The following is a 26,242-nucleotide window of genomic DNA, read 5'->3' as shown; positions in this document are numbered from 1 at the left end:
TCAAGTCTTTGTGACTTTGTGCATAATCATTACAAGAGAATCATTGCATATAAATTTAGAATCTAACAGACTTCGGTAAAATGGCATGAGTTTGGAATTCCTGCATTTTCCATAAGAATTCGGGAGTGTGAAATTAGAATCATTGAAATTTTGGTCAATTGGTTTATGTCACAAAGTAAGGATCATAGACAAACATAGAGTGCATACTTGGTGTATGGCAAAACCATTGTTTAGAAAAATATAGTGTACATGCTCGGAGCATGGGACAACTATTGTTTTAATTCAAGAATAAAGTTGATAGCTGAAACAGTATGCAATGAATAATGTGTAATCATATGGTGATAAATAAAAGGTGTTTTATTTATGTTCATAGGTTTTGATACCATATTAGATTCAACTATTCTTGTGTTTCATTTTGCATGTTTTGACTTCCAGAATAAACTAGGTTATTCTTCCGGAATGACTAAGTTATTCAAACCATCCACAGTCGGTCATATGTTGGAAGTAGGTATGAATCAAGACTGTCATGGGTTGGCTTGTAGAGGTCCAAGTTGGTGGACAAAGTTGTGCTACAACACTCATGAGTGCTCATAAGTTCTGAGTATTGGATTCAACCCACGCTCATTTGAATCACTTCATGGATTTTATCATGAGTGATCATGAGACGATAATATCTTATATTCTTCAAACCTAGAGATATGAGTTGTTACTATGAGTTGGTTGTACATTGATTGCATGAAAACGCATTCGGTAACTCGATGTTATAAAACATGCCTTTGTGTATGATTCAACAAGTAGTAGAACAAGCCATATGAGTCGAAGTGTATCCATTCCTTTTACCTTCGGGATAAAAGCGATATATGTGGGGCCCTCAATGATTTAATGATGATACATGTGAGTGCTTGGTCAAGCCAGGACTGATTTGATCTGTCCAATCAATCAGTCATCATGAATCGCAAATCGGGAAACAACAAATGGATAGAGAGAATGATTTATAATCCATGTCTCAGTCCATATGATATCTAGAATGGAGGAATATATGATCCCTTATCTAATGGACAAGTCATTGACAAAGGTCAGAGTTCATCGACAAGGTCAGAGTTCGACAGAAGCTTTTGAGAGCTATGATTGCAAGTAGGTTCTTGAAGTCATACCTAATAATAGTTTTAGACTTATCCAAGTGGGAGACTGTTGGATTAATGTCTAAGTCCATAACTATAATTGGTAAGACTTGACCTGACCCGGCATGGTCCATTTGGGTTGCATGGCATCATGCATTTGGATAGACTATAATGAGAGAAATAACACTTAAGATTGGTTAATATATTATAAGTTCTAATATATTAATAAGGTTATTTAATTAGTATTGATCAAGAATTAATTTGGAATTAATTAAGTGATCAAAAGGAGACTAATTAAATATATGGGTTGATTATGTAAATCATTCATTCTTATATATGTGGGCTTGTGATCCAAGATTCCTTATGTTGGACTAAGTCCATAGGGTGACCCATGGATAATCCATGGAGCATAAGGAATGGGTAAAGTTATGAGTTACATGGTGTAACCCTAATAGCCACCATATAAAAGAATCTCATGGCTCAAGAAATCGTGCACTAGTGTGTGTGTATATGAGGGCTAGACGATTTCAAGGAGTGTTCCATTTCTCTCAAGTCATTCCATGTGCATTTGGTGTTGTGTGAACCATTTGAGGTGTCACACTTGGGGCACTAGGCACTCAAGATTCATGAAGTCATTCTACATCAAAGAGGTATGTAATTCTAACTTGAGATATCCATATGAATCAATGTTATGTTGTTAGTTAGGATGAATACCTTGGAATGTTCATTTTTGCATGTATAATAGAGAAAACATAGATCCAAGGTATCTAGGGTTGCATGTACTGATGTACACTTAGGAGTGTTAGAATGCTCAAAACCCATCAACCTGATGAGTACATAGGGTTTTCAACCCACAATAATATAATTATTATGTTTAATCATCAAACAGTTAACCCAATTACCCATCCCCAATATCTTCTTTATTCCTAAGTACCCTCCTTAAGGATTTATCGTAAGGGTCATCTCCTACATCATATTTACCTCTCATCTCCTTACATCTCATTTCATTATATGTTTGTTCCTAAGGACTCTCCCTAAGGATCATCGCCTACAGAGAATAGAGTGTATTGATTAAGGGATTACTCCCTCAATACGTGCCCAACAAGGGTTAGGGTATCATCGCATGAATACGTAGTTACATCGCCTGCACTTCTAATTCATAGTAAAGGGTTAGAGTATCATCGCATGAATACGTAGTTACAACATCGCCTGCACGCGTAATTCATCACCTACAGGTTATGAGCCTGCTAGTATTTCCACGGGGTTATCTATAATAGTCTGTGGTTGCCATCTATACTCTGGTAGATGACTACATCTCCAAATTGCCGGACAAGGTTATAGTATCCTTAATCCTACATCACCGATTCATCATCACCTATCTATCCTCACCTAATTATCATCACCTTCCTATCATCACCTATCTCTCGTCATTTTATTTCATCACACACCAACTAAATCATCTACCCATATTTTATCCCAAAATGTTTGTAGATATAAAATAAATATACAGTTTAAATCATTTAAAACATGTATAAAATCATTCATCCAGCATAGACAGCAAGTATTCAGATAATATGCACACACAACACGTAATTTATATAAAATACTTCATATCTATGTGTAAGCTGAAAGTAACTATGCAGTCACCTGAGAAGGTGGGGACTCGACACTTGGACAGCACTTCGTTACTCTTAACACAATTTTCCTTGGACAAAACCTAGTATCAATACCACTAGGGTTTAGTCTAGCGCTAACTGCAATTAATTAATAGTCTAGATATTATTATTATTATTATATAAGCGTTAAACAACATTCTATATAACTCATAATAATAACCCAAATAATTATTTTAAGGACCTAATAACATTACTATAACTATTTAAAAGCTATATTAAAAATTGCATAGGCGTAGCTCACTTACAACGGGTTTTAAAGAAAACCGGGCTTTGCTCGGAGCAGCGTTTCGAAACCAAAAGACCCTTTTTCTCTCGGGACTCCGGGAGCCTCGGGGCTTCCTTCGGGTGCTAGGGATTCACCTAGGCTTAGGGGAGGGTTAAAACCCTTAGAGAGAGAAAGAAGTGAGAATGGTGTGAAATTTCTGGAAGAATTCGCATCCTTTTATAGGCTTCACCAGCCTCGGTTACGTTGGGTGTCCAGCAGCGCTACGCTGGGCGTAGCTCGGATAAGCTTGCCAGCTTCGCACCGGTTGACTCGCACTCGGACTCGAAAGGATACGAAGCGAATGTACGCTGGGTGTACCAACCTCGGATGTGGGGCGTAATGGCGAGGCGACATGGCGCGATCCGACGGGTGCTCTGCGATCAACAATGGACGGCTGAGATGAGGCCACGTCATCGCTTATCTCATCAGCTTCGCAAATCTGACTCCAAACTTCAAAATTTTGTATCTTCCTCATACGAGCTTCGTTTTTGACGTTCTTTATATCCACGTGTAGGCGGGAATGTACTCTACAACTTTTGTTTAGACTTTGTTGGCTAATTTGACTCTATTTTAAAAGTTATATTTTTAACAGGCCGCGACACGATTGGTCCGTTAAAATCTCGTAACTTCTTCATACGATGTCCGTTTTTGTCTGTCTTTTTAGCGTTATGCTACTATTAACGATATCTTCGATTCTCGTTTAGGTTGTGTCGGATAAAAACTGCTCGATCTAAAATTCGAATTCCAGGTTGTACACTGCTAAGCCAAAACTTCGAAAAATCGTAACTTCCTCATACGAAGTCAGATTTGGGCGTTCTTTTTATGGACGTTCTCAGTTTAACGAATTCTATGACTTCTGTGTAGATCTCCAAGGCTGAATATCGCTCTATCGTAAATTCACTATTTATGCTTCCCAGTGCCGTGTCGGTTCTGCCGCGAAACTTCGACAGGTCATAACTTCTTCGTTATAACTCGGATTTCGGCGTTCTTTATATGCATGGAACCCTTGTAACATATGCTACTACTTGGTTAAGATTAATCATTCTAAATAATCTTCCATCAAAAACTCATTTTTGATGCTCATTATCTCTAAATTGACTAGCCCCGAATCTGCGGGTGTTACACACGTTGTAGCCATACTACTGCCACGTCATGGCACTCATCAAATGTATGTGTTCTTGATTTGGCTCATCACATCATGACCATCCTATTTTCATGATGTGACACATTATTTTTCCCAAAAATCATGCCTTTGACTCCTTAGTGCCCTACATTGATCCGATTTGGAAAACGGGTGTTACTGTAGTCACTTTCCTTAGGTATTTTTGTTTGAGTAAAGGGAAGAGGTTATGTTTAGCATATCTGAATGGATATGTGTGGGCAGGGTTGTTACACGGTTACAATGCTACTACACGACTATGAGATAGTTACTATTACGGTTGATGGTGATACTTAATGACGCGATTAGGGAATCCCCATCAAGCCCCCTAGTCTTAGGAGAATTAATGTCGATGAAGTCAACACCTAAGACTTATTTTTTGACAATGAAGGCGTCAGATCGTTAGTTCCCCATGTGTACTAGTTGGGTGTTAGTATGGTTAATGATTTTTTTCGTCTTTTCTCACCCATTAGGTTTCTCTTTCCTCTTTTTTGGAGACAGTTTTATTTTACTTTTAGTCCTTATTCTCCCTCTATCCTCATTCCATTTTCTAATTTTCTTTCTCAAGAATCCCTCATGACCTTCGTGTTGAGGATGAACTAATGATTTTTGTTGAGGAGTCTCTCATTGGTATTCCCCTTGTAAAGTCGACGTCTTTATCATGACCTTTGATGTTGGCTTTCATATTTTTGTTTCTCCTTTCATCTGCAACATTCTTCATCAATATCAATTCCATATTAGCCAACTTATTTTCGACGTTATTTGTAAAGTTGTACCCTTCAAGATTTTTGTCGCTATATAAGGAATGTGACAAATATGTATGTTTTTCAAGAATATTTCTACGAACGTGCCACCAATGATGGATTTTTCAAAATATATTGTCTCTTTGGAAATCATCATCAAGTTTAATATTTCAAGTCTTCCATCAAAACATTGGAAAGAGTCTTGATGAAATGGCGCCAAATGTTGAGACATGTTCGCAAATGTTTTGGATGCTGAAAGATGGATCCGACTTGGGTGATTCCCTGAGAACACAATCACAAAAGAATTGTTAAAGGACAACTGGGTGTTATCCCAGAACGTCACTCTGACGACCAAGTTATTTTTTCTGAGAGAGAAAATCTGGAGGTAATTTTCCCAAGAGAGAAGACGGATCCCTTCCTTGAGGTGGAAGACATCCTTTTGTACCTATTATAAACTAATCGTGGGGACCGTACCTCGTGAGCATGCAACGTGGCCTCCTCTTACTAGGAGAGCTATTCACGCTAACTAACTATCAGGTGACATCAGGTCTGGGTGTCACCCGGGTTATTTGTTGTCTTCTCATTGGTTGTGAGTAAATGAGAAGATCACATGGAATGTTCTTACCATGTAATGAGAAATGAGTTGCTGCCCTGGCCTTGGCTTTCTTAGGCCAAGATTGGGTCTTAGCTAAGGTAGTAACATTTTTGTTACATTTTCCATTACATTTAATGTGTCCGTTAGGTAACGTTAACAGTTATAGGTTAGCACTCTTGACTTTTCGACGATGAATTTCAAGAGTACTTCGATTACCAATATGATGCGCTACTCTTCTAGGTAACAATATCAATGTATCCATGGATCAAAATAATTGATTTATTATTAGGGTTAGGTTAATCACTTCATGGCATATGGGCGGGGGGGGGGGGGGGGGTAGTTAGAGTTTTTTTTTTTTTTTTTTTTTTTTTTTTTTTTTTTTTTTATAATGATCGATGATAACCCTTTTTTCTTTGTACACTTTACAAAATGTATCATTCTACTCTTTCCATCAATTCATGACATGTTTGTGATATTTTTTTGGATTAGATGTCTAAGCTCATAACTATTATTGGTATGTACTTGACCCGGGAGTAGCATGGTCCATTTGGGTTACACATCATCAGGACAATTTGTTAGGATGGAATCTTGAGAGAAGGTTATATATATGATTTATTAATATATTATAAGCTATAATATATTAATATATTATAAGTTATAATATATTAATATGAAATCATATGTTTTAATTAGTATTGATCAAGAATTAATTTGGAATTAATTTAGTGATCGAAAGAGACTAATTAAATTTATGGGGACCAATTATGGTAGTTAGTTATGTTTATATATATATATATATATATATATATATATATGTGTGTGTGTGTGTGTGTGTGTGTGTGTGTTGGGTTTATGATCCATGTTGGACCAAGTTTATGTATGGATACATGGTGGTTGCCGAGGCCAACAAAACTAATACCCTAAATATTACACACTAAAATAGTGAATAGTGGTAAAGGGATCATATCCACGGAGATTAGTTCAATTTAAATCTCTATGAAAATCACTTGTTCATGTACTTGTAAACACAAAAGTAAAAGTAAAATGGGGGGGGGGGGGGGTTAAATCTTTTTGATTGTTTGACAAAATTAAAACTAGCTAGAATGTAAATATGACAAGTAAACAAGTAAAAGATTTGATTAAATTCAATGAAGTGAAATTGGTTGATTTTGGGATACACCACATGGATGACATAGTTGACTTATCATTAGGCTAAAAGAAAAAACACTTGTGAATTGGTTTAACTTGTCTATAGTAGTTCATAAACACAAATTACCTCAACTCTTCTAAGATATTAAAATGGTTAGAGGATCTCTAACATATTCCCTTAATTAAAGTCACAAAATCAATGAAGGATATAATCTTGTGAAAATCAATTAGCTTTAGGTTCTAAGAGTTACCAAGTCCAAAAGATATCAAATGCTTACATTATCATTATGGAGGAAACATTCCCATGGTCTAAATGAAATGAAAACAAACATATAAACCATTAGTTGCTTACTAATTTGAGGGTCCCTTACTTAACCAAGAAATTAGTCAACAAAAATAAATATTTATTCATCTAAGATCATGATCAAAGATAAACAAACATAACAAGATGTTTAGCTAGAAAACATTCCCTTAAACTCCAACACATGATAACATTTAGTCTTCAAAGCAACCAATCATCCATGGGATTTAACCCTAATCAACCAAATTTTGTTTAGCCAAACATGGCTAAACTCAAAGAAATAAAGTTAGAAAAGATTTTACCAAACATTCTACAAGATTCAAGAGCAAAAATGATGAAGTTCTTGAGGGTTCTTGGCCTTGCAAAAGCTCCAAAATCTCCAGCGATTTGTTCAAATTTCGGATGTGCAAGAGTGTGCAAAATAAGCACACCAACCTTCCCCATATAGCCCTCTAAATGAAATTCCGAAACTGCCCCTGCCGAGTCATGCGCGGCCGCGCAGCCCTGCGCGGGTGTTATCAGATCATGAGTTCTTAAGAGTTTGGGTCTCCACAACTTAACCTACTTGGGCCAGTTCGAGTCCAAACAACTTTTAGCCCATTTTTCTTTAAGTTCACTTCCGTTTAAGCCCAATTTGGCTTCTCCAAATCCTCCAAAGCTCGTGAACTCGCCCGATTAACGGCCTCCACACGCTCGAATATTCTCCCACATCTTGCAATGTTAAAGTTCATTTTCTCCAAGCGTTCAAATAATCATCCAACCCACTCCATGCATCAACTCCATTATCACCAAGCCTATAATTCTTGACTTCCTCTTATTCCAATCACTTTCCAAACGTCCCGAACACTCCCGCTCCACTAATCTCCATGAAATCTGCAATAAAGCTCACGAAACTAGAAAGTACCCAAAATGGTCATAAAATAACAAAAAGGAAAATATGCATGGAAATTAACTAAATTATGGATGAAATTAACTCAAATAAACTATAAAAAGAAGTAAATAAAATAAACTATCAATACATAAAGAGTTGGGCCACATGAACCATGGATCATAAACCCATGGGTATGGTTTTGGGTTATACTCATGACCCTTCAAATCCAACATATAAATACATGTTCTTAACCTAAAAATGTGGACAAGCATGTTCTTGGAGTTCATGGGTGTTTTTGGGTGCATAGAATTCTCTCGCAAGTTCCACCTTTGTCCATGATGTGTTGTGATTCCATTTGAGGCTTTTATACTATTTGGGCTACGCTTTTAAAGGCCAAATTCATCAAGTTTTACAAGCTACACAAAGAGGTAAACTTCTAACTAATATTTTATGTAGTTTATATCATTTATATGCTAGTTATAGGCTTAATGCTTTGGAAACACCATTACATGTATAATTAAAGAAAACATAGATCCAAAGCATTTAGGGTTGTATGTGCACCATAGGATGTTATAGTATACTAAAACTCAATTGCGGTATCAGAGTCATGGGTTGTTTTCTATTATACTTGATGTTTTATAAATTTTCAAAGCAAGAAAATCGAAAATTTTGCCTTCTGCTCAGTGAACTTGATGAGTCCACTGGGTGACTCACCGAGTAGGTTGAAGATGGCCTTGAACTCGTCGAGTACAGTAAGCAACTCGATGAGTTGGTTGTCCAGACATCATAATTTTTGACTTTTTGGACTGTTTTGGATGAAAATCATTACCACAAAATGTTTTAGTTCATAAAATTTGATTTTGTTTCTATGGTAATGATTTTGTGCATCCAAAACCAAGATAATTGTCAAAGTTTCAAGATTTGTGTTAGTTTATATGATTAGCTAAGTTCTTGAAAAATTGTTGGTATGAATTACATTTGCTTATGAGTTTGATCATGTTCATAGAAAAATTATATGATTATTGTGTTAATTGGAATAATTCATATTAATATTTTTTATGAACTCCATAACTTGTCCTCGAGTTATGGAAAATGAAGAGTTTTTTCTTTTAAAAGTTCATTAAGTTCATAGGTTATGGATAAATGAAAGATCTTGCTTTTAAATGTCATCATAAAATAGTTTTTTTTGTATTCCATAACTTGTCCTCAAGTTATGGAACTTGAAAAGTTTTCCATAAAAACCATATTAAACTCATAATTTATGGAAACCAAAATTTTTTGAATTGTTCAAAACTTGCCCTCAAGTTTTGGAATTTGTAAAGTTACCCCTCATGTATACTTTAATTCCAACCCCTAGAATTTTAAAAGTTTAAAATTCAACACTTATACTGTTATAATATTATAGGTTTAATATATATATATATATATATACACATACGTATAAGAGTAAGTCAGTCTTACCGTTAGTAGGCCTCATTCACGAAGTCGGTCTATAAGGGGATTATAAGGTTACTGCCTATAAAATGGTAGTTTAATGGGTGTCCACTCTCACCTACCGCTTCCTTGACTGGTGGAAGGTTGTTAGTCGAACGGGTTTGACAGGACATTAATTCTCCCTTCATTAAAAGTATAATGGTAAATATAAAGTAACTAAACTTTATTAAATTCCTAATTTTAGTTACTTTAGGAAAACGTGAATTTGGTGCTAACCCATGAAATTGCACTTTGCACCTTGTTATGTCGTTAGTGGAGCGTGTGTGGTTAACTGACACACTAATCTGGGACTAACAATGTGTGGCAAAGGGTAGCTTGATGTTAATCATAGATCAATGGAGCGTGTGTGGTTAACTGGCACATTGATTAGGTGGTTGTAACATTGTCACATCCCCAAACCAAGGATGGCGGAAACGTCTGGGGGTGGAGGACTTCATGTATAGTATCATAACCACAATTTCAATAGTAATTTAAGCAAACACAACCAACATATATATAATTGAAAAATTTACATCACTTGTATGAATTACATGTTTCAAAATCAATTACAATATGTTGTCAAAATATGAAAAGTTTGACGCCTTAACGTCCCATCCTCAAAAGCACTTGATTACCTGTTTAGTGTTTTCTTGAGAATACAAGTTGTTTGAAAAGTGTCAACACAAAGGTTGGTGAGTTCATAAGCTTTTATTAATAATCTTAGTAGAAGTCTTTCACATGTAAATGTCGCGTTTGTCTCAGAAAAATCCGATATTTTGCTTGAAATCCATAAAATGTTGCCTTATAACCAAAGACCAAAATGTATAAGAAATCATCATTACTTAGTAGAAATGTCGTGAGTTTAAAATGATATGGAAAGTAAATTTTTAATCAACCTAAAACCTACTTCGGTTTTATGAAATCCCGTAAACTTTATGAATTGTTAACTCCCTAGGTGAGTCGCTATAATCATACTGTGACTATGTGAACCTGCCACAACGTTTCTCAGGCGTCGCGAAAATGAAATGACATTTGTCACCCGTAGACCTGCAGGTCCCACTGTAGCTAGCAGCAAGGTGTGGGGTGTCAAACCCAATATAGATCTATATACAAGTATCACGTTCTCCCTCAAGGAGATTCTGATTATAACTACCAGGAATTATATCCCGCACTCGGACGTACGGGGAGAGAGAGAGTCTCACAACATAGGTTAACAAGTTTACGTGAAATGTGTGTGAATATAAATCTTTCTTGTATGAATGTACCCTTTTTGTACGAGTGTGTTGAGTGATGTATCATAAACTATACCTATTATAGTTTATCTAAAATGTATGTAATATGTATGAATTCTTTTATGGAAATGTATTAGTGTTGTGAATTTATCAAACTATACTTTTTATAGTTAAATAATACGTGTTCCAAAATGAATGAATAATATTTAGTATGAATGACTTAGTTTCAGTTCATAATGATAAACTAACAAGGAAACACATTCAAATATTAGAACTTATGATTATACACTTTGCTCAACATAATACAAAGTGTTATGATATTTACATGCTGTTGGCTAACTTTAGCCATTCTGCCCTGTTTTGGAAAAATCATAGAAAAATCATACGAAGTCGAAAACTAGATCCGTAAATTCTGAGAGTTCAAAAAATGTGTCTAGTTTACTCATAATTTTTATCACGATTTTTAATGACCTTCAACTTGTGTGAAAAAGTCCATAATCACAGACTGGTCCGGATTGTTGTTTGAAATGATAAGCAGTTTTGTAAAAATCACCATAAATTGTAGAAAAATCGTATGGAGATGTGCAAGTAGTCATTTTAAAGCTACAAACATGAAATATTTTAACCTTGTACAGTTTTGAAAACAAAAATGTTTAAGATGCCCAAAACAGTCCATGAATGGAGTTGAACTTTTCTGATGAAGGCTGTTAGAAATATTTATTTATGTTCTTGGTGTTTTAACTTGTATTCCCCCTTGAAAACTTGAGAAAACATGAAAATGTAGGGGTATGAACTCACCTTAAGTGATTTCAGTAGATGATTGTTGAAGAATGGAAGTGTTTAATTCAAGAACACTTGGAGATGCCTTGAAGGTTTTCGAGAATCTAACATTATGGTTATGGAGTTTGTGTAAGCAATCAAAGATTTGAGTAGAAGGAAGTGAAATAATAATAGGGAGGATGAATTTTTTTCTTACTAAGAGTGGAAGAACACTTGAAATCAGCCTTGAATCTCGAAAATTTGTGTAGAAAAAGTTTGAGAGAAAAGTGGTGTTTGTTACTTAGTGGAATGAGAGAAATGAGAGAAAATGAGGAGTGTGGTTGTTTGTTCCAGCTCAAAAAAAAACATGGGAGTGAGTGAAATTTGAGTATAAGGGGACATTGAAGTGACATAGGTGAGGTGGGGAGGTATGGCTGGTCATAGAGTGGGTGTGGGGTGGTTGCTTGTGTCATAAGTTAAGGCAAAGTCAACACTCCATCTTAAATAAATCCCCCATTAGATCTTTATTATTTAGATAATGATTTTCATAAAAATATGTTTAAATTATGAATATTTAGAGTTTATTATGTTAAAATATAATTTCTGGAGAAAATCCCGCTTTAAAATCACGAAAAACGGGCTTAAAATGTTAAAAATATCAAAAATGGGCTAAAAGTGACAAATTCCCGAAGTCTGGCCGAGGTTCGGCCTTCTGATGCTGAAACCAAGAGGAGGGAGGGTAGAAACCGAGAGGGGAGAAGAGAGAGGGAAGGAACCGAGAGGGGGGAGGAGAGAACAGAGGGCGCGAAGAGACAGAGGGGCGGAGTAGAGACCGAGAGTAGGGAAGAGACAGAGAGGCGGGTAGAGACAGAGCGAGAAGAAGGGAGCAGATGAGGCGACAGAGAACCGAGGCTCGGTCCTCGCGTTCTTTAGCCAACAGAGGCTCGGTCCTCGCATGCCACAGCCAACAGAGGCTCGGTCCTCACATTCTTTAGCCAACAGAGGCTCGGTCCTCGCATGCCACAGCCAACAGAGGCTCGGTCCTCGCCTAAGAAGCCTCTCTTCTTGGTTTCGGTTCCTAAAGCCTATTTTTCTCGTTTTCGCCCCGTTTTAAGCCGTTTTTGACCCGGTTAAGGGCCAGAATGACTCGAATGATTCTAAAAAGTTACGGGAACTATTTGAGGGAGATTTGGGAGAGATTTCTCATACTTGGAGAGATTTGGGAGAGATTTGACATTCTTGGAGAGATTTCTCATACAAAGAGATATTTGAGAGAGATTTCGCATACTTGGAGCGATTTGGGAGAGATTTGACATTCTTGGAGAGATTTCTCATACAAAGAGATATTTGAGAGAGATTTCACATACTTGGAGAGATTTGGGAGAGATTTGACATTCTTGGATAGATTTCTCATACAGAGAGATATTTGAGAGAGATTTCAAGTGTGGCATTTGTGAGTGTTTGGCTCCGCAATGCAAGTCTCTTGAGCCCCGTTAAGTCATGGTTAAGGATCCCACACACTCCCAATGAGTATGCAACATGGTTTTTATCAGTTTAGTTCATTGATTAGCACTAGGGCTTAGGAAATTTTTAACACGAGACTTTTCTCAAGTGATGTTTTCCCATTAATATAGCAAGTTATACAGTACGAACATAACACAAACCCTAATACACAAGGTTTAATCGAGTTGACCGGCTTGACCTGATGACTTGACTTGACTCAAGATTGACGATTGTCACAAACATTAAGTGTACCAAGTTAATTTGCATGGTTATTCACTCCTTGTTTATGATCCTCGGCATCCCAGTCACAAACTTGAAGGGCACAATCGAGATTTAAACATGTCATTGAATAGTTCAATGAATCTCAAAAGATCTAGGAGTTTCAATTCATTTAAAACCTAATGTTAAATTTTGTTTTTCATAGTGGAAATTGGTAAATCGTCATTTACCTACCTTCAAATATTTTGTAGCTTTGATTATGACATCCCTCTTCCAAGTTATAAAATATTGTATTGGGTCCTAGCCTTAATATTTCATATTGGGTGTTATATTAATGATTTAAACCAACTAAACTTAAATTTCTCCCTCATATATGTCTAGTTCTGATAATTATGGTCTTCCTTATCCTTTTAGATAAAGCCTTCCTAATGAAGATAATATCCCAAATGGAATCAAAGTGAAAGATTAGTCTCTTTGTTGTGCATTAATGGGACTGGAAATCATACTTCATTTCCTCCACCTCCTCCAATTATTCTCCCTAACCCACAAGTTCTTGAAAAGTTCGAGGTCACTCAATCCCTATTGGCAAGCAATGTCTATATGTGCTCACATCTTGGAGATGAAGTCACATATTGACAAGTTGGGAGAGTTGGGTGTCGAAGTCTCAAGGAGGTTGGTTGTTGACTAGATTCTTTAATCACTTCCAAAATCATATAGCGGGTTTTTAAAGGACTACTATGTGACAGACCACAAGATGACCCTTTTTGATCTTACCTATTTGCTTGTCGTTGCTGAATCAGCAATGATTTGGAGCACTAGTAAAGCAAATTTGATTGGAATATCTACTTCCCAAACTTTCATGGACATTGACAGTGGAAACATTGGAAGTCAAGAAAGTCTTCTCTTCCCAATGGAAAGGGATCGGTCGTAGTCAACCCGATTGACCAAATGGTAAAGAAAAAGGCTAAGTCTGAGATAGTCCCATGCACCATTACTAAAGAGTCCATATGTTTCTAGTACCAAAGGAAGGGGCATTGGTTGCGAAGCTGCCTATTTACCTAAAAGTTCACTAGGATGGTAAAAGTCGATAAATTTGACTATGCTTCAGGTAAAGTCCACTATCTAACTCTATTAAACTCCTATTTGGAGATTCTTATTACATGATGTGACAAGGTCGCATTTTAATATTTTGTAGAATCGAAAAAGGAGAGGAAACTTAGAAGAAGAGTATGTTGAATCTGATCGCGAAGATGGATTTCGATCACATGATCTGAAGTTCGGATTTTTGAGCTGTTACTAAGAGTTATGATAGATTGCTTAGGAATGGATAAGAACATAGTTTTCATATGTATTTGCATTGGAAGGATAAGTTTTTTTTTTCCGTAATTTTAAAATAAAAGAAATTTTTTTTATTTTATTTATTTTAAGTATCCTTACAATGGGAATTGTGAAAATTTTTGTTTATATGATTCCATTGATAGCAATATTGGAAAATGGATTTGATTATTTCGTTTGTGGTAGTGTCATTATTACTAAATAAGGAAAGATTTTCATCACCCAAGTTTCAGTTGGATAGAAGCTTGGAATCATGCAACTTGTATTGTATGATGAATGAGAATTTTCATCTTTGGGAAATTAAGACTAACTCCTTGTTCACATGTATATGTGAGTCAACTGAAGGACTAGGAGATCGGGTACACTTGGTTGTGGGCTAAGCAGGTCCACCACAAAGAATGATAAGGCTATTCGTTGTGATTTAATAAAGTTTAGTAAGTATGGTTGTGCTTACAAGTTTAAGTATAATTCTGAAACATTGGAAAAGTTTTAATGTATGGCAGGACGAATGAGAAGAATGAAATTAGACAGAAAGATAAAAGTTTCTCCAGTCTGAAAAGATGCGAGAGTACTTCAATATCATGTTTTATGATCATCTTAATGATTAGGAAAAACCATATCACAATTGATCCTCTAAGGACATCTTAGTGCAATTGCTTGAATAAGAAGAGGAACCATGAATTGTTGAAATGGTTAAATCAAAAGATGAATCATCCTTCGTTCCAAAATTGAATATTAGAGTAATACTCCAAGATCGATCCTTAAGTAACATAATGTTAAGAAGGTTTAAAACACTTATCAAATGTAGAGTAAAATGTTTTCTACTCTTGTACATTTGAAATTGGTGAGTTGTGATGTTTTGGATAAAACAAATACCAACTAAGGCCAATTGTGTGATGTGTTTGTCATGATAAAAATCTGAACTAAATCTTGAATATTTTCTTTGTCAAGGAATGGTTCTTGAGAAGAGAATATTATATGTCAAGAGGTCAGTGGGAGTCTTAAAGATCTTCAAAAGTTTCAAGAAGTAATCAAGGGTATTGTTTTTCACTAGCACACGACTTGAGGTTTATAACCTATCGTGTTGACATATTATTGTTTCTGTGCTCATTCCAGTTAAAAGTTGACTATGCATGTGAGTTCTATGAGTACTCAATTGTTTTCATAACAACTTGGAAGACATGGTAGGTCCTTGTGCTGCCAGGTGGCAAGAAATTAAGATTGAACAAGTTCAGTCCATATGATAAATTCACATGGATAGGAACACATACACCATAAAATATAAGTGTCATAAGGTTTCTCTCCGATTCATGAAAATGATGGGGAGGAAACGCTTTCACTAAGGAGATTTTAAATAGTTAGCAATTGTGATATTTGCATTTCTCAAATTCGTTTATAATTACGACATCCCTCTTCATAGTTTGAATTATGAGAAATGGCGAAAAGGTCTAAACATTATGATTATGACATCCATTTTCATAATTGTTTAGACACACATGTGAGCTATCTAAGGAAAGGTGTATGATTTTGATAAAGTCTTATCGAAGCGTCTCGCATCAAAAATATGAACTTTGGTAAGAAAGTCAATAAAGTATTGATTTCTAGAAGTGCAGTTGATTTCTGAATACATGTCAAAGCTAGTGGGAGCATAAGTGTTATGCTAATATGGAAATAATTATTATGCTAGCGGGAGCATAATCAATTATGTTAAGTGTTGCAAGTTAGCAATGTTAATTATAGAAAACAAAAGTTTCAATTAGCAAAGTTGCAGGGGTTGAAAAGTTGTTTTACTATAATTAAGGGAGAGAAATTCATACTTCATTTCAATCCTACAAGCTTAGATTGAGATTTTAATCAAATTTAGTCAAGTGTATATATATGAATGTTATTTTCGAATGGATCAACATAAGGAAATTCTATATATGGAAATATTATTTGCGTTCTAAAATTCGATTATGATTATGACATCCCTTTTCATAATTTGAATTATGAGAACATGGCAAATAGAAATAGAAATATTATCGCAAAAGACTGGTCTAGGATCATGTCTTTATGTAAAACATCATGAATCGTGTCCTATATGCTTCGGATATAGGATCGATTATACGTGCTATAATATTCATTCGTTTTAAATTTTCCAAATGCCTAGGGCATTAAGAGGGAAAAGGACTAGAACTAGATATGACTAAAATGATTAAGAAATTGTCAAGGACAATCTGAGGTTTACCAAAGATTGGTTGCTCATGGACACCTAGAAGTATGGTGTAAATTTTGGAAAGGACCATATTGACATATTCTGAAAAGAGGCAACTCTTGTTTAGAAGTGATTGTCAAAATAGGAATATGGAAATGTTTCCATAAGTGGAAGTCATTCTTCAAAATCTGTGTAAGATTAGAAAACTTAATGCAAGAAGGATGTTCAAAGGAATGTACTTTGAATGTGAGACTTTGTTTCCATGGAATTGGTCTCCATTGGAATACTTTATAATGTCTGTAGCCAATTCTTTGTGACTTTTTGTGCATATTCATTACAAGAGGATCATTGCATATAAGTTTAGAATATAACAAATTTCCATAAATGGCAAAGAATCTTGTATTCTTACATTTATCATAAGGATTTGGAATTGTGAAATGAGTATCATTGAAATGTTACCAATTAATCTATTCCACAAAGAAAAGACCATAAATAAACATAGTGTGCGTGCTTGGAGCATGGCATGACTTTTGTTTTAGTTCAAGTATTAAGTTGATTATTAGAAACATTATACAATGAATAATGAGTAATCAATATGGTGATTAAATAAAAGGTGTTTTATTTACTCTCAAAAGTTTTGGGGCCATATAGGATTAGTATTATTCTTATGTTTCACTTTTCATGTTTTGACTTCCCGAATAACTAGGTTATTCAAACCCTCCACAGTCTATCATACTTTGGAAGTAGGTATTAAGACAAGACTGTCATGAATGGGTATGTAGTTTGTTTAGGTGGCCTAGACATAGCTTCAGTATTCATGATTGATCTTGGAATAAGATTCGAGTATTGGATTAAACTCATGCTTATTTGAATTACTTCATAGATTTTATCATGAGTGATCATGAGACGATAATATCTTATATTCTTCAAACAGAGAGATATGAGTTGTATTCTACAAGTTGGTTGCACATTGATAATGTGAAAACGCACCAGTAACTTGGTGTTATAAAACGCATTGTTGTGTGTGATTTGATGAGTAAATAGAGCAATCATATGAGTCGAAGTTTATCCATTCCTTTTACCCTTGGAGGGATAAAAGCAATATCTGTGGGCCCCTCGATGATTTAGTGATGATAAACGTAAGTGCTCGGCCGGGCCTAGACTGATTTGATTTGTTCAATTAGTCGGTTGTCATAAATCGGAAATCGGGAAACAATAGATAGGCAAAGATTATTATTGTAATCCATGCCTCAGTCCACATGGTATCTAGAATGGAGGAATATACGATCTCTTATCTAATGGACACGTCATTGATTAGGTTAGAGTTCGACAATGGCTTTTAAGAGCTACAATTGCTAGTCGGGTTTTGGAGTCGTACTTGCAATAATATTTTTAGACTTATCCAAGTGGGATACTGTTGGACTAGATGTCTAAGCCCATAACTATTATTGGTATGTACTTGAACCGAGAGTAGCATGATCCATTTGGGTTGCATATTATCAAGAGAATTTGTTAGAATCGATTCTTGAGAGAAGGTTATATATATGATTTATTAATATATTATAAGTTATAATATATTAATATGAAACCATATGTTTTAATTAGTATTGATCAAGAATTAATTTGGAATTAATTTAGTGATCAAAAGAGACTAATAAAATCTATGGGGACCAATTATGGTAATTAGTTATATTTATATTTATATGTGATGGGATTATGATCCATGTTGGACAAAGTTTATGTATGGATACATAAAGAGATTGGGCTACATGAACCATGGATCATAAACCCATGGGTATGGTTTTGGGTTATACCCATGACCCTTGAAATCCAACATATAAATACATATTCTTAACCTAAAAAACGTGGACATGCATGTTCTTGGAGTTCATGGGTGTTTTTGTGTGCATGTAATTCTCTCTCAAGTTCCACCTTTGTCCATGATGTGTTGTGATTCCATTTGAGGCTTCCACACTATTGGGGCTAAGCTTTTAAAGGCCAAATTCATCAATTTCTACAAGCTACACAAAGAGGTAAACTTCTAACTAGTATTTTATGTTGTTTATATCATTTGTATGCTAGTTATACGCTTAATGTTTTGGGAACACCATTACATGTATAATTAGAGAAAACATAGATCCAAGGCATTTAGGGTTGATTGTGCACCATAGAATGTTGTAGTATACTAAAACCCTACAATTTTACCTAACAATGTTTAGGATATCTACTCATATAAGAGGTCATATAAAAATAAGCCTATGACCCTTCGATCATCTTATCTAGGAACAACAAGTGTAGCGTTGTTAAACCATACGAAATATGCTTTAACTGATTCTCCTTCACATTGTTGACAACCTATAAAGGTGTGTGATTTGCTAGGTATTTCTGCAATTGCATAAAGTCATGAGGTAGGCTTCCTTTAACTAAATAAAATTATTAATGTTTTTTGTGGACAAATTTTAATCCAAGATTTGGTGTGCCGTCGAGGGTTGTGGCAAAATAATTACACGAAAAATCTTGGTCAAGCTTAAGAGACTACATGTTCCACTCATTGGTGTCGATACGACCATTTGGGTATGTGGTTCCATGACATGATTTGAGATTAGGAAATCTTGTTGTAGCCGAAATTTGATAATTATTAAGCTATTTTCATAAATGGTGAATGTGGTAATTCTTTAGTTATGTTAGATAACAATGGGTTGTTTTGGTTGAACCCTTATGAATTAGGGAATGTAGGACCAATGGATTTGAAGTATTTATTACACTATTGTAGTTGGGAATGATGGGACTTATAGGAAATGTAGTGTATATATAATCGGATATGTAGGACGAACGGTGGTTGATATGGTGGGATTTGTAGTGGATATGGTAAGAAATGGTGTAGAGAGGTTAAATCATATGGTGCTTACAAAGGATGTTCATATATCTTTGAACATGACATACTCTAAATATGATTTTAGCGTCTATGTATCATCTTCTACATTAGGATTTGTTATCAACGATGGTTATTGTGTGTTGATAGTGATTGAAATTATAGCAGTAAAGGAAGGCTTATTTTTGATGGTATATGTTTGTAGGTTTGGTGGATATCTACGTGACCAGGTTTGTTTAAGTTGTGGTTGAATTTGCACTACAAGAAAAAAGACCTTTAATGACGCGCAAACAATGACACGCGCTGATAGAGGACACGCATTTGTACGTGCCCTAAAAAATAATGTTAGCTTTGCAAAATTTGAAGGATAGAGAACACGCATTTTTGCGCGCCCTACAATTAGTGTCCAAAAAAAACACGGAGGGCACCTACCATAAATAGCGTATCGTGTAAAGATGTCGCTTTATATTTTTTTTAGGAAGGCGCGTTCTCGCTTTTTTTTAATAGGCGATGGTGGGAAATGAAATCCCAAAACATTAAACACCCGCCTCATGCTTCTTCTCATTCTACAATCATCTAATAAAGAACCCTAATTCTAATGCGAGGCTGTCAATCCTTTTGAAGCAGCCCGTCTTCATGTACCTTGATCTGCACTCTCTCTCCTTTCTCTTTGCAAGCCCTAAGCCGCCATCACCAGCATTGAACCCCATCAACTCTAAGCGGCCTTCGATTCTGTAAAGGGTGTTTTTCTCGTATGTTTTCATCAGTGCTATCAGACACTACTCTTCCCTATCTACGATGTCGCCAAGTCTCCGTTGTCGGTAACTCCGTCCACGCTCTACGGAAGAACTACGTTATTTTGGGGCTAATCTCATCTGCTTCCAATAACGATTTTACGTACGAGGACGAAGAGGATGATGGGTTGGTGGTGGTGGTGGATAGAGACCGGCGTAGCTATAGGTCCAACACTTCGAGTTCTAACGGCTTAATCGAATTTGGTTCGCACCAGGATTTGAGGTTGGTGAGGCGGATTGGTGAAGGGCCACGGCGGAAAGGGAGTAGAGTTGAAATGTGGTCAATGGTTTTGTCTGGGAGTCATAGAAACTTAGTGAATCTGGGAATCAAGAACCCTATATTCTCACTATATCTTGCTTATGATAGTTAGACTTACATATGTTCACGTGGTTTCTTTTTCTTAAGAGTGATTATTGTTGCTATTTTTGCAGTCATGGCGACTATGGTTCATGAAGGATCTTATTTTGATGAGGCTCAATTTCATTCAAAGATGAAAGAGCTGTAAGTGTCCCTCCTATAATCCAATTGCTGATTGAATGTGAGAAATTAGCAAGGTTAATCATTCACATGTTGATAAGTTATTAATTATACAGGCTTTCACAGGTTAATCTTATGTCTTTATATTTTATAAATGTTTGGTCAACTGTATTTAAAGATCTATAATGAACAAATTACTGATTTGTTGGATCCAGCTCAAAGAAATCTTCAAATAAGAGAAGATATACTAAAACAAGTGTATATGTTGAAAATTTAACAGAGGAGTCTGTTAGCAGTATAAAAGATGTGACAAAAATTCTAAAAAAGGTTTGGATACTTGACTCTTGTTTAATAAAAGTTTGCCATTATAATTAGTGCCAGAGTCATCAGAAAATGTTAATATTCAGATTCTTTATTTGACTTTGTTTTATGTGTTTCTTAATATGATAGTTGTATGTAAGGGTTGTCAAATAGAAGGACAGGAGCTACAAGGATACATATGGAGAGTTCATGATCTCACAACGTGTTCACTTGTGTTGTTGAATCACGATGGAAGGTAAATTTTCAAGTGCTTTGCTTTTATGGTCCCTGTGGTATGATGGCAATTATAGGTTCAATCCAACTTCTAATTTCTTTACATTGTTTAGCTACAACTTTGTTCCCTCTAACTCACACCATTAGAAAAGAGGTGTTAAATCCTTTAATAAATGACCCTTTTGTAGAATAACAAAAAGAGAAAATGAGGGTAAATTGGTCATTTTAAAAGGACTTAACACCCGCCTCATTTATAACGGTGCGAGTGAGAGGGACTTGGTGGTGGTCTAGGTATTGGAGGAGGTTCTGGTACAGGGATGGGAGACATGTAGGCTCTTTATCAGTTGTTGGATAGTGACCAACCTTTCTTGTGTGTGTGTGTGTGTATATATATATATATATATATATATATATATATAAAATTAAATACACCATATTTGTATCTTTATTTTCTAGCTCACACTCTTTTATTTCTTCACCTTGAAAATGCAATTTTCATTCCAATGTACAGGAAGAAGAGAGTCGAATGGATGAAAGATTAACATACAATTGCAAGTGTTCTTTTCTAAGAATTTACAATGAGCAAATTGCTGATCTTCTTGACCCTTCATCTACAAATTTGCAAGTAAGTTTAGTTGTTTAATAACCTTAGTACCTTACAAGTACTACAGTTTTCTAACTTTCTCTAGTTTTCAGCTAAGGGAGGATGTCAAGAAGGGTGTGTATGTGGAAAATCTTACAGAATGTGAAGTTCACACTGTGGGTGATATCCTTAGGCTTCTAAGTCGGGTAATTAGTATTAACTATCTCATGACTCATGGTAAAATGACATTACTTATTTTACCTTTTTTCTCATTACTGTTGTGCTTCTTGACATATAGGGTTCTGCAAATAGGAGAGTTTCTGCAACAAACATGAATAGAGAAAGCAGTCGTTCCCACAGTGTTTTCACATGTGTGATTGAAAGTAGGTGGGAGAAAGACTCGACATTTAACCTTAGATTTGCAAGGCTGAATCTTGTTGATCTGGCTGGTTCAGAAAGGTGCTGCATTTGATTACAATCCTTTTTTTATAGTTTCTTGTTTTGTTACTCATCAAACCTTTTCCTTTTGTCTTAATAGACAAAAAACTTCGGGTGCTGAAGGTGAATGATTAAAGGAAGTTGCAAATATAAACAAATCATTATCTACACTAGGGTATGAACAAGTTTATTTGCTGTACTTTTTCTTGTTTTGTTTTCCTCCCATATTTGTAACATGGAATCTATCTTTCTAGTCATGTGATAATGGTTCTAGTAGATGGTGCTAATGCAAGGACACGCCATGTTCCTTATAGAGATTCAAGATTGACATTTCTTCTACAGGTGAATACTGTAAACTTTTAATTTTTTGTTTGCTGTGAACTTCAGCGTCATTTTTCGTTTTCTTATGTTTACAAGTTACACCATGTTATGCACGACTCGTTGGGTGGTAATTCGAAAACAATGATAATTGCTAATGTTAGTCCCTCGATATGGTATGTTCATATATTTTTACTTTTATTTAATAATCCATCTTTCTTGTTTTCTTCCTAATTTTTAATGATAAACCAATCATCTTATCTTGTCTTTCCATGTCAGTTCTGCAATTGAAACGTTAAACACTCTCAAGTTTGCTCAGCGTGCAAAACTTATTCAGAACAATGAAAGCAAGTTACATAATTTTGATCTTATTCAAAGCACGATTTTTAAACTTTTCATCTTGTTTTCTGTTTCCAAGGGTGTTGTAAATGAAGATGCCTCCTAAGATATCATGGTGCTTCAACAACAAATACAACCGCTAAAGGTAATTCTTTTCTTCTGTTGTTATTTTTTCAAACCCAATAAAATTGTATCAATATTCTATAAAGTAACCAACTTTCTATTCAATCAGGAGGAGCTTGCTATCCTTAAGAGGAACAATACATCCAGGTCTTTAGCATTTGGTCCAAAAGTCATTGAAGAGGCTACCCAAGAACACGAGAATGATTGCAATGGACATGATAACAAAATCCTGAAGGTTTCCTCTAAACAGGTATACTAAGTAATATTTAGGGGGTTTCATGTTTTACCTACTATTTCACTGTGCTAATTCACAAGAAATTATAACGATTAGCTACTATTTATACTTGTTTTTCAACTAGATACTAAAAAGCCGACAAAACCTTGTTGTTTGATGATTTTACCATTTTGGGTCTCATTTACTTGTATTCATTCTGTTTCTCAGCTGAAATCTTTAGAGACTTCATTGACTGGAGCCTTGAGGCGAGAGCAAATGTCGGAAGCTTCTATTAAACAACTTGAAGCAGAAATAGAACAGTTAAATCGACTGGTAAATTGTTATCCAATTTGGTCTGTAATATGACATCACTCACATATTGTATTTAAAACTGAAATTTAGTTTTAGGTTCGTCAAAGAGAGGATGACAATAAGTGCACAAAGATGATGTTGAAGTTTAGAGAAGACAAGATTCATGATCAGATCCAAAATGTAAGATATGCAAGTTTTGGTATTTAAGCTTTCCTATTTCACCCATCATTTATTAAGTAACTTCTTGAAAATGACAATAGGAAGCTGCACATGACAATAAAGAAAACAATTTTGTTAGATTAGAGGTTTGCACTTGGTCTTTTACCTTTTCTCAGTAAAATAAAAAAACTTATTATCAGTCTAAGTTTAAATGTTACATTTTTCAGTTGCACTTGGTCTCTACTTATAATATTCCAATACTCTTTTCAAATTCTTATTTCCTTTGTTAACCAAATTGTTGCGAGATCTCAAGTTCTTGCGTCGGAATTCTGGTAAAAGCACTGATTTCGATGAACCTGAAAATATGTCTATAAATGGCAAGTTTCATGAATCATCAGCATCTCAGATGGGTACCGAATCATCCGCCAGGCCACCATTGAATGCAATTCGAGACCCTGTAAATGGCAAGTTTCATTGAATGTAAGCGTGATCAGGAATTAGGGTTTAAAAGCTCGAAACTGGATAGAACACCCACGAAGGTCAATGCCAGTAAGCATTCAGAATCAGGGATGCCAATGAAAACTCCAGAAAAACAAGGAGATCTAGCTAGGAAGAGATACGGATGGGGTTCGGGTTCAAGGATGGAGGGGAAAAGCGGGACTATGAATATGAACATGAATACAAACACTCCTAGGTCATGTAGAACAGTTGGAAGAACTTTAAGTTCAGGTTATTCCGAGTGTAATTCTACCCAGAATACACAGTCTAATTCTACACAGAACACACCTACAAAGAGTGTGAATAAACCTCCAAATCCAGGACTGCCTCAAGGAGGTAGTTCAAGGCCTCCAATCAGTGGAGGTGTGCGCGGCAATGGAAGCTTTGCAGTGTTATCTAGAGGACTTCAAAACACCTACACTACTGTAAATACTGTGGAGGTACCACATATCGACCTCAAAGAAGATCCATCATTCTGGATGGATCATAATGTACAAGTAAGTTCACTTTTTGACATAACACTTATACTAATTCCACAATCATTCAACTTCAAAAGGTTTACCTTATGGGGTTTGCTTTTTTTAGGTTTTGATACGAATTCGTCCACTCAACAACATGGAACTCAGTGCTCAAGGTTACAACAGGTGTTTACAACAAGAAAGTGCACAATGCCTGACCTGGGTAGGGCATCCAGAAACACGATTTACTTTTGACCATGTTGCTTGTGAAACAATTGACCAGGTACCAGAAATGAACAATACTGAGTTCTGTTTCTACATGAACTTGATTCTCTTAATTGCAATGTGTTACAAGACGTATGAATTTGTGCAGGAAACTCTTTTTAGGATGGTTGGTCTACCAATGGTGGAGAATTGTTTGTCTGGATATAATAGTTGTATCTTTGCATATGGGTAGGTAACATTATTATATGCATTTCTGCATTTTATTATATCCTTAAAATAATATTATACATGTGTTTTAGTTTTCTTGTTTACTTATGTAGACTGGAAGTGGAAAGACACACACAATGCTTGGTGAGATCAATGAACTTGAATTAAAACCAACTCCACAGCGGGGAATGACTCCACATGGTGCAGATTCTTTTGGAGATAACAAAATTTTGTGACCTTTATCTCATGGAAACAGTCTTAGATGATGAAAGTGAGGTCTTATAATTCATATATTTACTTATATTGTGGGTACCATTTAAATACCAATCAAGAATAATCTTAAATTTGGTAATTATTTTTTTTTGTTATGTTGTTGGGTAATTGATACTATTATTTGTTGCAGAAAAAGGTTTTAATTGCATTAAAAAAAATGTTGGGATTTTTACATCAGGTGATTTTTACATCCTTGTTTGATATGTACGTGCTTGTGTGTAGGCTAGTGTCAAAAAGCTTGCAGATGTTCACTTTTCCCTCATTTGACCACTCATATTTGGCACAAGTATTTGCAACTAACATTCCTTGTTTGGTTCTTCTATTAATTATACTAGCATATTAATTTTTTGACTTTTATTTGATCAGGTCAAAAGAATTATTAGAGCAGGGGTTCATTAGTCTTAAAGAATTATGAAAGGCAAGATGCAACTCTACTTAGTTGGAATTTGATGTTTATCATCTTTGTGTATATCGTTTTAGTTTGTATAGCATTACTTTGAAGAAGGTGTCCCTTGATACGCAATGTAGTATTAGGTTATATAGTTAGGAAAAACCTCTTAATAACAATGTACAATTAGATCACGTAATATCAATGTATTAAAATTTTTTGACATGATGTTATTGGATGAAATAGATTGTTTAGGTATATATTTGTTTACATATTTTTGTATTATGCGTAAATGAGTATCGTAAAGACGCGTCGTAAATGCACATTGTAAATGATTACTGAAATTTATGACACGCAAATGCGTGTCATCTTCATTTATGACAGGAGCTTTCTTGATACGCATTGCGTGTCATTAACACACGCGTCATAAGGTT

At 35.3% G+C, this 26,242-nt stretch overlaps 1 long non-coding RNA gene across 1 annotated transcript; it reads left to right on the top strand.

Annotated features, from left to right (window-relative positions):
- The first annotated feature begins 23,194 nt into the window (after positions 1–23,194).
- Positions 23,195–23,765, top strand: LOC145039142 (uncharacterized). Its single transcript, XR_013679753.1, has 3 exons — positions 23,195–23,324; positions 23,517–23,621; positions 23,697–23,765. It is a non-coding gene; the product is annotated as an uncharacterized LOC145039142 (long non-coding RNA).
- Positions 23,766–26,242: the final 2,477 nt, after the last annotated feature.

Source organism: Lactuca saligna, chromosome 4 (assembly GCF_052625555.1).
Source record: "Lactuca saligna cultivar CGN05327 chromosome 4, ASM5262555v1, whole genome shotgun sequence".
In the NCBI taxonomy this organism is placed as follows: Eukaryota; Viridiplantae; Streptophyta; class Magnoliopsida; order Asterales; family Asteraceae; genus Lactuca; species Lactuca saligna.
The sequence above is the reverse complement of the archived record's forward strand: the minus strand, read 5'-3'. Positions and strand labels throughout refer to the sequence as shown.